We start from the raw sequence: 16,265 nt of genomic DNA, 5'->3' as shown, positions 1-16,265 counted from the left end.
CAGATATCAGTCTCTCCTAATTTAATTATCTCATTCTTATTTCTTCAAGAGTGGTATACTTAGACTTAATTTAGTTCTGTGACAATAAGTATGTCACATAATTTTCTGGCGTCTAATTCTGTCACCTGTGAAAGGAGAAAGATGTTGTACTCACTGATCCCTGGGTCTGTATGGGAAAGGACTCTAAAATTCCAAATTGGACTGCTCCCAAAGGGACAGAGATTAGCCTAGGTACCATAGAATAACTGCAGGACTGTCACTTAGGCTCTCTGAGCCTCATCTTTCTCAAATGGAAATCTTGATCTGAGTGGGCTCAGACCAAGTGACAGCACTTCCTTGGCTCTTATCTATGAAAATCTGTTCCTCCCCACGATTCACAGCACCTTCGTCACATTTTACCTTCTTCAGGTACCCGTGGTTCCTCCTATTATTTGAAGACTTTTAATAAGAAAACAGTGAGTGGGCAAAAATAACAACTGTACAAAACATCCTATTTTTGAGGTAACTCAGTTTTATATATGCTGAAATGTTAGCTGAAGTACAGCAATTAAATCTTTTAAAAATTATGTTTTACTCTTATTATATATATATATATTTATTCTTCAATGGACTGATGGAATTTCAGCATTATAAATCTCATAAATAGGGTCTTCCCTGGTGGTCCGTGGTAAAGAATCCGCCTTCCAATGTAGGGGACGCAGGTTCAATCCCTGGTGGGGGAACTAATATCCCACATGCCGCGGGGCAACTAAGCCCGTGCGCCACAACTACTGAGCTTGTTCGCCTCAACGAGAGAGCCCTCGTGCTGCAAACTACAGAGCCTGCGCGCTCTGGAGCCCTTGCGCCACAACTAGAGAAGAGAAAACCCGCACGCCACAACTAGAGAGGAACCCACGTGCCGCAACGAAAAAAGATCCCATGTGCCACAACTAAGACCTGACACAGCCAAAAAAAACCAAAACTCATAAATAGATTTTTATTCCAGGTTATAGATTATTTATACATATTTAAAAGCAAGTGCTCAGATGTTAATGATAAATCTGAAAGAATGACATGCCTTTTTTTGTTTGTTTTTGTTTTTGCGGTACGCGGGCCTCTCACTATTGTGGCCTCTCCCGTTGCGGACCATAGGCTCTGGACGCGCAGGCTCAGAGCCATGGCTCACGGGCCCAGCTGCTCCGCGGCATGTGGGATCTTCCCGGACCGGGGCACGAACCTGTGTCCCCTGCATCGGCAGGTGGACTCTCAACCACTGCGCCACCAGGGAAGCCCATGACATGCCTTTTTAATACTATGGACGTTATTCAAGGATGCCAGAAATGATGTCGATGTGGGTGTTTGGCTATTCAGCCTTTCAAAGGTTGAGATATAAAAGGAATATTACATTTTGGATAAATGTCAAAGCTAAAGCCAACTTTCAGTTGTCCCTCACGTTCTGCCCCTGCTCCAGGCTTTTAGTAAATCTTTTTTGAAAGGACTTTTGAAACACACTTTTGCTGAGAAAGACGCCAAGGACTTTTCCAGAGCTGAAGCACCTCTAGTACACAGTCACAGTGCGGGCATGCCAGGCTTTGTCTCCCCTTGTTGCTGTTAACTCTGTCTTAGCTCACCTTCCCCACTGGGAAAATGCACATTTCCCAGTGGCTCTTCTTTGCTCTCAACTTTTGGTGTGTTTATCACCCACTCATTTTTTAAAATGGAGCCAAAAATGGAAAGAAACAAACGAGAGAAACAAGGAAGGCATTAAATAAATTTGACAACTGTTCTAGGTCACATTTTGGAGGAATGGGTAGCTTGAGGTGCAAATAGAAGACATGGAAACACTGGCTGCTATGCATGTCAAATAGTTCTTCAAAGTATCTTGTGGCCATAAAAGAAAACAAACGAGAAAACCAAGATAAAGAGCTACACAAATTCTGTAATCTCTGTGAAGGCAGAGGCCATGTTTTCTGTTTCTCTGTTATGATTTAGTACTGGACACTTAGTACGTAGATAATTACATGTAAAGTTAAACTCAATTCCAGCAGCCCAGTTCCTCAGGTCCAGCTAAAGAAAAATCCTTGTCTAAAGAAAACCCTAGGGAAAGGAATCCTCATGTTTTCCATGTTTTTTCTCTCCCATATCCTCTTTCTGTGATGTTTTGATGGCTAATCATTAATTCTTTCAACAAATACTGTCTTCTTCGTCTTTTTCTTTTTTTTTTTTGTAAGTTTGTATTGAGTGTTTCTCTCTCAATGACTATTGAGTGTCTTCTATATGGTACTTGCCATAAAGATATGAACAAGATAAACTTGGTCCCTGCGTCAGGGTCTAGCTGAAGTTCAAGTCGTGGTGAACTTAACTTTGCTGATTGGCCTAGCTAGAATGGCCCCTGCCATGTGCAGAAGGCAAACCCAGTCTTCTGATGTATTTTCTGGGAAATGGTGTTGTTCACATGCTTACCAATCCTATTACATTCTTTCAAAGAGTTCCTTGAGCTATAGAGCCCCAAATTAACGTCCTGTTCATTTAAAATGCATCTAAATAAGATGGTTAAACAGACTAATTTCAGTATATACAGAACCAAGCAATGCTGGGGGAGTTATTTCTCAGATTCCCCCACCCCCATCTCCAACACCATATACTCATTACAAACACGGGAAGAAAGAAATGTTACAAATGGCTTTATGCAAAGAACAAACTGATAGATTTTTTTTACATCTTTCTCAAGTTTGTAAGTCTGTGATCTTCTTCAGAATAGCATGCTATGGACAGGTTGATCATGCCTGCAAATGGAAATATTTGCAAAAATATAAGTCACTGGTTTGTCTTTGCTGTAGCCATCAGATACATCTGCAGAAGAATTTCTTAGGTAAAGTGTAATCCTCCTCATGAATATTTGCCTCCTTCACTCCTTAGATGATTTCAAATGAAAATCCATTTTCAATGAACTGTAATTTTTAGAGGCCAAGATGTACATTAGAAAGATTATTTTGGAAAAGAGCAAATTTGAACTCTCCTTATATTAGCCAGGGCCCCAACAGGAAACAGATGATGCTCTTGAATTAAGATAATTTAAGGAGGGATTAATAAAGGCAGTATTTATAAAGGTGTGGGAAGGATATAGGGAAACCATAAAAGATATTGCAGGAACCACAGACTTTAGTGCTGGTAACTGCAAAATGTTACTACTGCTTGGCCTGAAGGGAGATAAGAAGATCTGGAGGGGCAAATGGAAGATACTCTGGTACACCTTCCCTATTAATTATAAACCTCTTCAATTTAGGCTGTAGCGCAAGGAGATTACAAAATCATCTTTTAGCTTGAATCATACCTCCAACTTTGTAGATTTATGTATGCCTCTTTTAAGCCCCTGTTTTGCACCAAACTATTTGATGTGAATAATACAGACAAAAATTCCTACCTCCATTAAGCCTATATTCTATTGGTGGCCATTTCTATTAGTCAGGAGTCGTTTAGTTGCAAGAGAAAGTCACTCAGCTTAGAAATTTAAAAAAGATTGCTTGTAAGAAATTCTTCTCAATTGCCGTAAATCTGTCAAACCACTACCCTCTGGGCATTTTATTACACCTCTGTCTTCTCCAAAAGAGAAAAAATGGTTTACTTCTCTACATATTCCTCTGAATCTGTTCTTCTCTCCTCTGTATTAGGCGGGTTTCATTTTAAGGCTCTTATTTTCAACTTCCCCATGTTTTCAATTTGCATGTACCTTGGTTATCCACTGTTTCAAAAAATTTTATATGAAAGTACTCTCTCAAGTGGTGGTCATCTTCTTCCAGCCTACATTACCCTCACCCTAAAAATGGTTGTTCATGTGACAGGTGCTCTCCTGTGCCATATCTATTCACCTGTCTGTTCATTCCCTAAAATTTCATTAGTATATTTATTGAGTACTTCGGCACACCAGAGGTCAAGAGAAAATTCCCATGGAATGGTGGACACTTCATTCACTCAGGTTGGCACTGGGGCAGGGGTAGGCTGGGCATATAATGAACTGCAGGCTTTGCAAGAAGTTGCTACCAGATGGAACAAACCAAATCCAGAGTTCAGAGTCATTTCCTATCTGAGCTTGAAGCATAATGCCCAAGAGATAGGAGCACAGACAAACCAATCTGCAGAGTGGTTGAAAAATGGTAGAGGGACCATTAAGCTGGAACAAGAATCCAAATCTAAGAGCAGGAACTCTGTGTCTCAGAGACTGTTCAGAGTTTCTGCACTCAGCAAACACTTACTGAGTGTCTACTCTTTTTCTTTCTTTCTTTTTTTTTTTTTTGGCTGTGCGGCATGCAGGATCTTAGTTTCCCCACCAGAGATCGAACTTGTGCCCCCTGCAGTGGAAGCATGGAGTCATAACCACTGGATGACCATGGAAGTCCCCGAGTGTCTGTTCTTATAGAGGGGGATAGACGTGGTTCCTGCCCTCAAATGGTTTTACTCACTTACAAAGGTAGAATAAGCATTTGTTGATGGTTTCAATGGTCCTCTTTTTAGTGTTTCCCAGTCCATCTCTTCCATTTGCTCTGTGTTTTCTTCAGCATTTACATATACTGAACACTTCCATTGCATTTTGGAATAACAGGTTAATGTGCTATCTTTTCCAAACAGCATTTTCATTTAGTTCCTATTTATTTCTCAATAAGTTATACCTGATCATATATATATATATATATATATATGTACGCACCTATATGTATATGTTTGTAGGTATGCACGCGCACGCGCGCACACACACACACACACACACACACACACACACATCAATGTTTTGATAGAGACTGAGAAAGTACAGTGGCATGGTGGGTCTTAATCGATCTACTCTGCCCTTTGCAGAGGTTTTGAGTCTGGGGGTGAAATTGTATTCTGGTCCTTCATTATTTTTCCAGTCCTTGTTTCCAGTGGTTGTTATGGTAACAACCATAGCCTAAACTGTGCTACGTGAATTGACATTTGAAAAGGGAATTCCCTACATCTGATATTGCTCTGCACCCAGTGCATGGTCTTAGATTTTCAGATGCCCTTTTGGATTTACTCTCCCTGGGGTGCAGGCACTACATTATTTATTTCACTCTAGACTAAGTTTCTTAAACGAGTGCACACAGAACTGCCTGCAGACCTTGTTAGAAATGCAGAAGCGCAGATGATAATGCCGTGGACAGTGACACAATAGATCATGGGTGTATTGTTTTTTAGGACTGCTGTTAACAAAGTATCACAAACTGGGTGGCTTAAACGACGGAGGTGTATTTTCTCACAATTCTACAGGGCAGAAGTTGGAGATCAAGGTGTCAGCAGGGCCACGCTCCCTCTGAGGGTGCTAGGAAAGGATCTGTTCCAGAGCTCTCTTTTAACTTCTGGAACTTCCTTGGTTTGTTGCAAAATAACTATAATCTTTACATGGTGTTCTCCCTGTGTGTGTCTGTGTCCAAATTTCTTCTTTTTATAAGGATACCAGTCATATTGGATTGTGGTTGCACTGTACTTTAACTTAAGAATTACTTAACTAAGCATGTCTGCACTGACCCTATTTCCAAATAAGGTCACAATCTGAGATACTGGGAGTTCGGACTTCAACATAGGAATTTTGAAGGGGACACAATTCAACTCATAACAATGAATAGATCACCAGGAACTGACATTTTAACATGCTGTATTGGAAACCTCTTGAGCTGCGCTTATAATTTTGGCCCCATCTTGGACTCCAGTAGCCTGATGTCAACCAGTTCTAAGCAGATTTTGGTCCATTTCATCCAGATGCACCTGGACAGCACCTCACCCCTAGCTGGCACCTTCTACTTCTGGCTTCTTGTCCCAGGTTTCTTCAACACAATAGCACAGAATGCCTGCTGCTGCCCACTCAGCAATGCCACGTGAATAGCTCAGGATTTTGGCGGAATTAACACGCCATGGGCAATCCTTGACCAATGGGAGATAAAATCCAATAAGTAAAAGCTTCCCTCTCTTGTCCTCAGGTGAACAGGTCTGAGACCAATTCCATCTGGATCTTTAGAGAGCTGTCCAAAATCAAGCACCAGTCACCAGGAGCAGTGGCCAGCTTGATAGTGCATCCTTGTATTGCTTTGTCCTCCTTCCCTTTTATTTCTTCAGTTCTTACTCCTACTCCCTGAGTTCAGTTCCCAAATAAACTACCTATATCAAAACCTTGGGCTCTGCTTCTGGGAGACCCTAACCTAAGCTCCAAGCTTCCCAGGTGATTCTGATGTAAATGATCCTTGAACCAACAATTGTAGAAAATTCTATGCAAAACAGAATGGGTTAAAATCATACTTTAATGTATTTGTTAAGTAGGAGATCCACCACACCATCCTCTTTTGTTAATCCTAGAAATACAGTTGGCCCTCCATATCCATGAATGTGGAACCTGTGGATGTGGAGGGCTGACCGTACTACACCATTTTATTTAACGGACTTGAGCATCTGCAGATTGTGCTATCTATGGGTGGGGGTGGGGATATGTGTCCTGCGACCTATCCCCCGCAGATAACGATGGATATAAGAGAGATCCTGAAGCAGGGGCTAGATGAGCAGAAGTCCAAAACCACAGTACATCTCAGAATGAGGAGCAAGCCATCTGTGACAGAAGACAAGTGCCCAGATACTATGGCTAGTACTTTCCATCTTCGGAAAATATCTGTGTGATGGGTCAATGTGACTCAATTCTCAAAGCTTCAGTAACTCTGCACACTGAGAAAATTTAGTTTGGGGCCCTGTAAAGCTGTGGTCATATGCTCCCAACCCTTCATGACGCAGGGTCCTGTGCGTCTTCAGAGCTGGCCAAAAGGTGGGAAGGCCAGCACGCTGATAGCCGGCAGGAGTTTAGGTCATGATAATTTCCCTGCTACATCCCATAAAAATGGGACTTGTGTCCCTGAGAACTCTATACCAGTCTTAAAGCTTCATTTGAATAAACCACCAATTTACAATAGCCTTTAACTTGGCGGAACAGATGTTCTAACCTAGACTTTCTGTTTCTGCTACTAGACTGACAGGAGGGCCAGTTTTGTCTGAGGTTGACTCAGCAATTTATTTTTTTAATTTAAAAAAAATTTAATATTTTTAAACATCTTTATTAGAGTATAATTGCTTCACAATGGTGTGTTAGTTTCTGCTGTATAACAAAGTGAATCAGCTATATGTATACATACATCCCAATATCCCCTCCCTCTTGCGTCTCCCGCCCACCCTCCCTATCCCACCCCTCTAGGTGGTCACAAAGCACCGAGCTGATTTCCCTGTGCTATACGGCTGCTTCCCACTAGCTATCTATTTTACATTTGGTAGTGTATATATGTCCATGCTACCCTCTTACTCCGTCCCAGCTTACCCTTCCCCCTCCCTGTGTCCTCAAGTCCATTCTTTATGTCTGCGTCTTTATTCCTGTCCTGCCCCTAGGTTTTTCAGAACTACTTTTATTTTTTTAGATTCCATATATATGTGTTAGCATATGGTATTTGTTTTTCTCTTTCTGAGTGACTTCACTCTGTATAACAGACTCTAGGTCCATCCACCGCACTACAAATAACTTAATTTTGTTATTTTTATGGCTGAGTAATATTCCATTGTATATATGTGCCACATCTTTTTTATCCATTCATCTGTCGATAGACATTTAGGTTGCTTCCATGTCCTGGCTATTGTAAATAGAGCTACAATGAACACTGTGGTACATGACTCTTTTTGAATTATGGTTTTCTCAGGGTATATGCCCAGTAGTGGGGTTGCTGGGTCGTATGGTAGTTCGATTTTTAGTTTTTTAAGGAACTTCCATACTGTTGTCCATAGTGGCTGTATCAATTTACATTCCCACTAACAGTGCAATAGGGTTTCATTTTCTCCACACCCTCTCCAGCATTTATTGTTTGTAGATTTTTTGATGATGGCCATTCTGACTGGTGTGAGATGATATCTCATTGTAGTTTTGATTTGCATTTCTCTAATGATTAGTGATGTTGAGCATCCTTTCATGTGTTTGTTGGCAATCTGTATATCTTCTTTGATGAAATGTCTGTTTAGGTCTTCTGCCCATTTTTGGATTGGGTTGTTTGCTTTTTTGTTATTGAGCTGCATGAGCTGCTTGTATATTTTGGAGATTAATCCTTTGTCAGTTGCTTCATTTGCAAATATTTTCTCCCATTGTGAGGGTTGTCTTTTGGTCTTGTTTATGGTTTCCTTTGCTGTGCAAAAGCTTTGAAGTTTCATTAGGTCCCATTTGTTTATTTTTGTTTTTATTTCCATTTCTCTAGGAGGTGGGTCAAAAAGGATCTTGCTGTAATTTATGTCATAGAGTGTTCTGCCTATGTTTTCCTCTAAGAGTTTCATAGTGTCTGGGCTTACATTTAGGTCTTTAATCCATTTTGAGTTTATTTTTGTGTATGGTGTTAGGGAGTGTCCTAATTTCATTCTTTTACATGTAGCTGTCCAGTTTTCCCAGCACCACTTATTGAAGAGGCTGTCTTTTCTCCATTGTATATTCTTGCCTCCTTTATCAACAATAAGATGACCATATGTGTGTGGGTTTATCTCTGGGCTTTCTATCCTGTTTCATTGATCTATATTTCTGTTTTTGTGCCAGTACCATACTGTCTTGATTACTGTAGCTTTGTAGCGTAGTATAGTCTGAAGTCCGGGAGCCTGATTCCTCCAGCTCCGTTTTTTTTCCTCAAGATTGCTTTGGCTATTTGCCTCAGCAATTTAAAAAGCCAAATAATTACTAACCAGAATGGCCAACTCAGCAGAAAGGATGACAACTCTGGGCTCTGAATATCAGGATTTAAAATCACGCCAGGCCTTGTCAGTCCTATGTGCCCCGATACAGTTGGGGAAAAAAATTCCTGAGGGACAAGAGAAATAATAAACTAAGGAAGATAAATGCAAAAATGTGTGTGTGCATGAGTGTGTGTGTGTATCTCTGTGTATAAAATGATAGCATTATCCTAATCATGGATGAAGTGTTTAGTGTTCAGAAGACTGGTTTGTGCATGGATGACTCAACATGGAGGAAGAGAGTGAACAAGAGAACATGACAAGGACAGACCAGCCAGGCTGTGCCTAAGCAAAGACCCTAAATCTACTGGTAATGGAACCAGCCACTGAATGAATTTCATACTTCCCCTGTTACCCTTGAAAGGGTTTAGACTTGGGGAGATTTGGGCTTGTACCATAGCTCCTTCATTTACCAGCCGAGTGCCAGCCAGTTTCTTAACCTCCCTAGTTATACTGCCTTGCAGGGTTGCGAGGAGTAAATGAGAGAATGTATTAAAGACACCCAGCTTAATTCTTGGTACATAGTAGCCATTCAATAAATGGGGTGTATATTATAGTAATTGTTATGAGAACACTATTTTAGTGGACTCACACATGGGTTCCATCTTGGGATTTTGTGTATGCAATCTTCATCCCTGAAGTGTCTAAAAAATCTAGACATACAGCAGTCACTGGGCATGGACCACAAAGACCAATTAGAGGGAAAACTTGTATATATAAGAGATGATTAAATATATGCATTTATATATATATATTATAACATATACATGTACTTATATTTTTGACTTTTAAAAATCCTTCCTTTAAATCTCTGTTCCTCTTTGTCTTGTTTTTTTTTCAAGGTTGAAGTATCTTTGCAGCTCTTTGATTATTCAGGGAGATGAAAGTTTAGACAAAGTACCTGTTGCCTCTGATCGCTTTTTTTCTGCTTATCTGGTGATCCTTGGTTGTTTGTTTACATTTACAAGAGGGACACTAGAAAGGTGCTTTAGCACGAGTGGGATTTGTTAACTGTGAATGTCGCTCTAGGGTTATCTGGCTGGGCCATTTCTTTGGGGAAAGTTTGATTAGGTTTTCCTCTTGTGTTGGTCAGATTCTTTAGTGAAGACTTTTCCAGTAGCTTTCCTTGAGGGTAAAGGCATGGTGACCAGTATTCTGAGAGTAGGAGTAGGTAGGGAAGAAGACTGGACAGAGCTCACCAGAGAATAAATCTCCAATAATGTTCTGTGGTGAGTGGAAGAAATTTTAAGGACTGAAGGACTGGACCTGGGGACCTAATTGCTGCCTAAATAGATTTAAAACTCATCTTCCTTATTTTGGATCTTTCCTTTCCCCACTTCCAGAGGTACATGATGCTGACATTGGGGATTTTGTTCTGTAAATTGATGTACTTTGTGTTGTTTCCTCATTGCTTGGCTTAAGATTCAGTGTTCTCGTGCCTCCTAAAATTCCTTCCCCTTGTTTGCCCGTCAGCTTTCCAGTTTCCAAAATTTTGTTACTGTTGTGTCCTCTCCTGTCCACCCAATCCTTGTGTGGTTTTGTGCCTTTAAAAATATATTTGAGATGAGTTTGTCTAATCTACTATCTTTACCTATACATATATACTTTTATTATGATCCTGATTAAATGTATTTAGTGTAGAAGTTTTATTTTTTGACCTTTACTTACACAGTATGCAGCAAAGCAAAGTTCCAAAAGGCGAAGACAGAGGAGGAATAACTAGGTAAAAAGGGAAATGAAATGAATTTTGTGTCTTGGACTATGTACTTGAACCTGGGCTTCAGTCCTGCCATGTCTGTAGTCCAATGTGTGGTAGAACATTTATGAGTGTTCCCTCTTGCAAGACCCCCATGTGCTAGTTTAATGAAATATGAAACTGTGTTTCCCCTCAAGAATGTGTCATACAGAACAGTTAAGTCCATGCCCCAGAACTGCTTCTTCAGTTCTGCTACCTCTAATAGTGTTAAATAGATAAAATGACCAGAAAGAAAAAGGCACTGATATGTGTGTATATATACATATACATATAAACTTTTGGGGGATCCTGGTATAGGCTGTGCTCTAAATTCTCATCCTGCTTACTGACATGAACTTCAGTGGTCATAAATAAGGCAAGCTCACACTCACTGGTGATGAACTTGGCTATTATGCAAGCTGATTTTTTAGGCCCATGTGTTCCGGTTTCCCCAGAGGGCTCAGAAAATACAGACTGTAGTCCCTTCCAAAACCTGTGATCCAGACACTTGCTGTTTGGGATGTGCTGCACTTGTTTACCCTTCCCACAGTCCATTGAAAACTCAGAGGGAGGTAGGACAAAAAAACCTCTTTTGATCTATTCCTGCATTGCTGCCATATCTTTCCATTGACACTGCCAGCTTGTCATATATCTTCCTGTTTCTTTACTTACATCCAGGAAAGAAAAGATGAAAAATATTGCAGATGTTTCTGAAGCACTGAACTTCTAGAGCTTGTTTACCAATTATCTTAGTGTCTGATCCAGTAAACTCTACCACGTAATTCCTGAATCAAAGAGGCTGTCATTTAACTCCTCTGGGCCTCAGTTTCTCTATCTATGATGTAAAAAGGAGATGAGAATCTCTAACCTCTTCCAGACTTTGTTGTCTTCTTCTATACCCGGAATGTGTCTGGGGATATCCATATTCATATGGATTCCATTTTGGGAACTCAATGGAGAAGCAAGATGTCAGAGAAGTCCTCTGATTAGATTTTACCAATAGGGAGGAGGGAGAATCCATGAATTAAGCAGAGAGAGAGTTGTTCTTTCTTCCTCCTGAGGACATTGGCTACTGCCTTTGGGAAAATAATTTTAGTTATTTTCAGTCAAAATGAGGATGATCAATCCTGTGACCAGACACATGGATTATTCTGAGAGTTATGGCAGGGCACAGGTGATAGGAAGAGAGAGAACTAGAGCAGGGAGCTGCTCTGGTTGACTGAATGTCCAGGGGAAATAAGAGAATTGAGGTTAGGATGGGCAGGCCTTGCTCTGCTAGGAATGGACATGTGGATCAGGAGTAAAGCTGAAGGAGACTTTATCCCCTCTCCCGGGAGGAACCTTTAGGAAGGTTGAGGGGAAGCAGAGGCTTTGACACCAGAACACAGCCTGGTGGGAGTTCCTAGTCTGGGAGAAAGGCAGACCAGAAGTGAAACTGGAGAGGGATGTAGAAGTAAGAGGTGAAGGTCAGGAAGCCATGCTTCCAATTCTGGTTCTAGAACTAACTAGCTGGGTGATTTGACCAGATGTAGCCTTCAGATTTCTCATCTGTAAGATTAGCAAGTTGGATTACTACTCTCTAATACCAGGTAGTTTTAACATTTTTTATAATTTTATGAAATGGAAAAGGAAAGGCTTACGTTAGTGAAAAGGTAATTATTATTTTTGATAATAGAAATGCCAGTTACTACTGTTAATTGGTTGCTATATGCTAGGCATTGTGCTCAGCATTTTACAAACATTACAACTTGTAAATGAGGTAGTTCTTTATCTGTAAAAAGAAGCACAGATAGTTAAATATTTTAATAAGATTACATATCTAATGAGAGGCAAAGCCACGATTTGAACTCAATTTAATAACCAGTCGACTTAGAATCATAGAATTAGAGATTACCTTAGGTTTAAACAGATGGTATTCAAGCCAATAATCCCTTTTAACACTTGAGGAAACAAGGCTAGAATTCTTGTCCCAGTACTCATTACAGGTATGAACGTAAAGATGTCATTCCCCTTCCCCAGCTTTCTGGGTCTCTAAATCTAAGTGCAGCTTTTTTCCAGTGCCCTAGGTTGCCTTGCTCAAGAAAAATGGGCTCAAGCTGGTCTGTAGCTGTGTCTTTCAAGAAATAACTGCTTAGAGTACAGGGGAAGTAACCTGAGCCCTTGGAGAAAGGCAGCCTTTCAGACATACTGGGCTCAGCATGTCTGAAAGGTCCTTTGCTGTGTGTGTGACTTTCACACCTGATTGGGTGTGCCTTTTTTTTTTAAACAAAACATGGTTTTCCAGAACTTTATAGTCTGGGCCTAACTCCATTCAAATTAGAATATGTAGCACCCATTTGTAGTGAGCAAAATTTGCTAGGTTATATCTGAGAACAGAACCTGCCTTGTCTTGTCAGAGTTTACACAAAGTGTCAGCATTGCCAGGGGCCAACATTATGCCCTGCTTATATTTTTCCAATGTGCAAGTTCCCTGTCCCCAGAGAGCACTTACTGAAGGAGTCAAAGCTCGCGGGTTTGTTATGTTATTTAATCTTTGCCCTGGACCATTTCTGGAGTGAGTAGCAAAGTAATGAGACAAAAACAGTTACATGGGAAGTAAAGAGGGGAAAAGAAATATAGTAAAGTTATAAGAGCTTTCTTTTCACCTTGGATTATATCTCAACAAGTGCCCTCTTTTCAAACTGCCTTATCCTACCCATTTTTATTTTAAAATAGAATGTTAAGTGACTTTTTAATATTTGATATAAATCAAAATACCATATACAGAATTGTATATTATGGCTGCCATCATGCAACAATGAACTTTCATAATGAAAAATAACATTTGAAAATAAAAATAGTTGTGAATTATGGGTGCTTGTATCTGCTCTCAATATGCTTATTAATTGTTATATGGCCTTTTAATTAAACAAGTACAGAGCTTTTAAATGGGTCCTCCAATAGGAAAACGGGCAAAGATATGAGTAAGCAATTCACAAAAGAAGCAAAAAAAACCCCACCAATAAACATGTCAGAATGGTACAATTTTATTTATGCTAAAATGTGCACTTTTGGTGCATAATTTCATATGTCAACTCAGCTGGCCACCGAGTGCCCAAACATTTGGCCAAACATTATTCTGGGTATGTCTGCTACGGTGTTTCTAGATGAGATTAAAATTTGAATCCGTAGACTGAGTAGTGCAGATTGCCCTCTTTAATGTGGGTCGGCCTCTTCTAAACAGTCAAAGACCAGAATAGAACAAAAAGGCTGTGTAACAGGGAACTCCTCCTGCCTGACTGCTTGAGCTGGGATGTCAGTTTTTCTTGCCTTTGGACTTGAACTGAAACATTGGCTCTTCCTGGGTCTCTAGCCTGCTGGCTTTCAGGTTGGAATTTACACCACTGGCTTTCCTGGTTCTTAGGCTTTTGGACTCAGAATGGAACTACACCTTTGGCTTTCCTGGGTCTCCAGCTTGCTGACTGCAGACCTTAGGACTTCTCAGTCTCCATAATCATGTGAGCCAATTCCTTGTAATAAATTCCTCTTGTCTTGTCTCTGGAGAACCCTGATTCATATAACATTTTAGCAATAATAAAATATTATTTTATGCCAATTGCACGTTTGTTAGGGCTGCCATAATGAAGTACCACAAACTGAATGGCTTAAACAGCAGAAATTTATTGTCTCACATTTCTGGAGGCTAGATGTCCACCATCAAGGTGTCAGCAAGGTAGGTTCCTTCTGAGTGCTATGGGAAATAATCTATTCCATACCTCCTCTGTCCTAGCTTCTGATGGTTTGCTGGCAATCTTTGGCATTTCCTGGCTTGTAGAAGCATCACCTCCATCTTGTCTCTGCATTTAATCTTCACATGGTGTTTTACTATGTGTATTTGTGTCCAAATTCCTCCTATCTATAAGGACACCAGTCATATTGGATTAGGGGTCCACCCTACTCCAGGATGACTTCATCTTAGCTAATTATATCGTCAATGACCCTATTTCCAAATAAAGTTACATTCTAAACTACTGGGGGTTAAGATTTCAACATATGGATTTTAAGGTGACACAATTTGACCTATAACATTTCCACCCTCTGGCCTTCACAAATTCATGTCATATTCAAAATACATTCATCCCATCCCAACATCCCCCAAAGTCTTAACCCATTCCAATATCAACTGTAAGTACAAAATCGCATCTACAATAGCATTTAAATTGGTATGGATGAGGTATGATTCATCCTGGGACCAAATTCCTCTCCATCTGTGAACCTGTGAAACAGACAGACATAGGATACTCATTCCCATTCTGAAAGGGAGAAATTGGGAGGAAAAAGGTATTACAGGTCCCAAGCAAGTCTGAAACCTAGAAGGGTAAATTTTATTAGATTTTAAGACTTGAGAATAATCCTCTTCGGCTGATGCTCTGTTCTTCAGACACTGGGCAACACTCCTGCCCTCTTGGCCTGAGAGGTGGTCCTGCCCCCTGGACCTGTGCCCTCTGGGTTGGTGATATCAGTGGCAGCCCCATCAGCCTCTGCATACACGCCTCTGCCCTCAAAGTCATTCTTCCGCCATTTAATTCACATATTGAAGTCCTAACTCCCAATACTTCAGAATTTAACGTTATTTGGAAATAGGGTCATTGCAGATATACGATGAGGTCATGCTGGAGTAGGGTGGACCCCTAATCAGATATGACTGGTATCCTTATAAAAAGGGGAAATTTGGACATAGACACATAGTTGGAGAATGCCCTGTGAAGATGATTGCAGGTTGGGAATGATGCTTCTACAAGCCAAGGAATGCCAAAGATTGCCAGTAAACCATGAGATGATAAGGGAGAGGCATGGAAAAAATTATTCCTCACAGCACTCAGAAAGAGCCAACCCTGCTGACACCATGATCTCAGATATCTAGCTCCAGAACTGTGAGACAACAAATTTCTGTTGTTTAAGCCACTCAGTTTGTGATAATTTGTTATGGTAGTTCTAGAAAACTAATAATACCTATCAAATTGGAAAAAGTTAAAAAGATGGGTAAGGTTCAGTGTTAGTACAGTTGTGGAGAAATGGAGAAAGTATGAATAGGCACCTCTTTGGAAGTATTTTGGGAATAAACAGCAACATAAATTTCATGTATCCATTGATGCAACAGAATACGTGCTCAAGTACTTAAGAATTTATTTGACAGGATGATAGTTACAGAGCTACTGATAAGTACAAAAATTTCAAACAATCAAAATTTGTATCAATAAAGGAATGATTTAAAATTTAATGTAGATTAATATTATGGAATTAATGCATCTGGTTAAAAGACTGAGATAGGTCTAAGTGAATTGGTAGGAAGGTTGTCCTTGATATGTTGGTTAGTGAAAAAAGCAATTTGCAAAAGAGCATAAACTAATGATCTCATCATTGTAAAAATCAAAAAAGCTTTTTTGAGAGGTGATTGACATACAATTGAACATATTTAAAGTTTGCAAATTGATAAATTTTGACATATGCATACACTCATAAAATCATCACCACAACGAAATAAAAAACATATCATCACCCCCAAAACTGTCCTCATGCCACTTTGTAACCTCTTTCTCCTGCTCTTTCCCAATCCACCAGTGATTTATTTCTGTCACTATAGATTAGTTAAAACTTTCTAGAAATTTAAATAAATACAATCATACAGTATGTACTCTCTTTTGTCTGGCTTTTCTCACTTGACATAATGATTTTGAGATTTCAACCATTTTGTGTGTTTCAAAAGTTG

Source organism: Grampus griseus, assembly GCF_964374135.1.
Source record: "Grampus griseus genome assembly, chromosome: X".
NCBI classification, from domain to species: Eukaryota; Metazoa; Chordata; class Mammalia; order Artiodactyla; family Delphinidae; genus Grampus; species Grampus griseus.
This window is presented reverse-complemented; position numbering follows the sequence as displayed.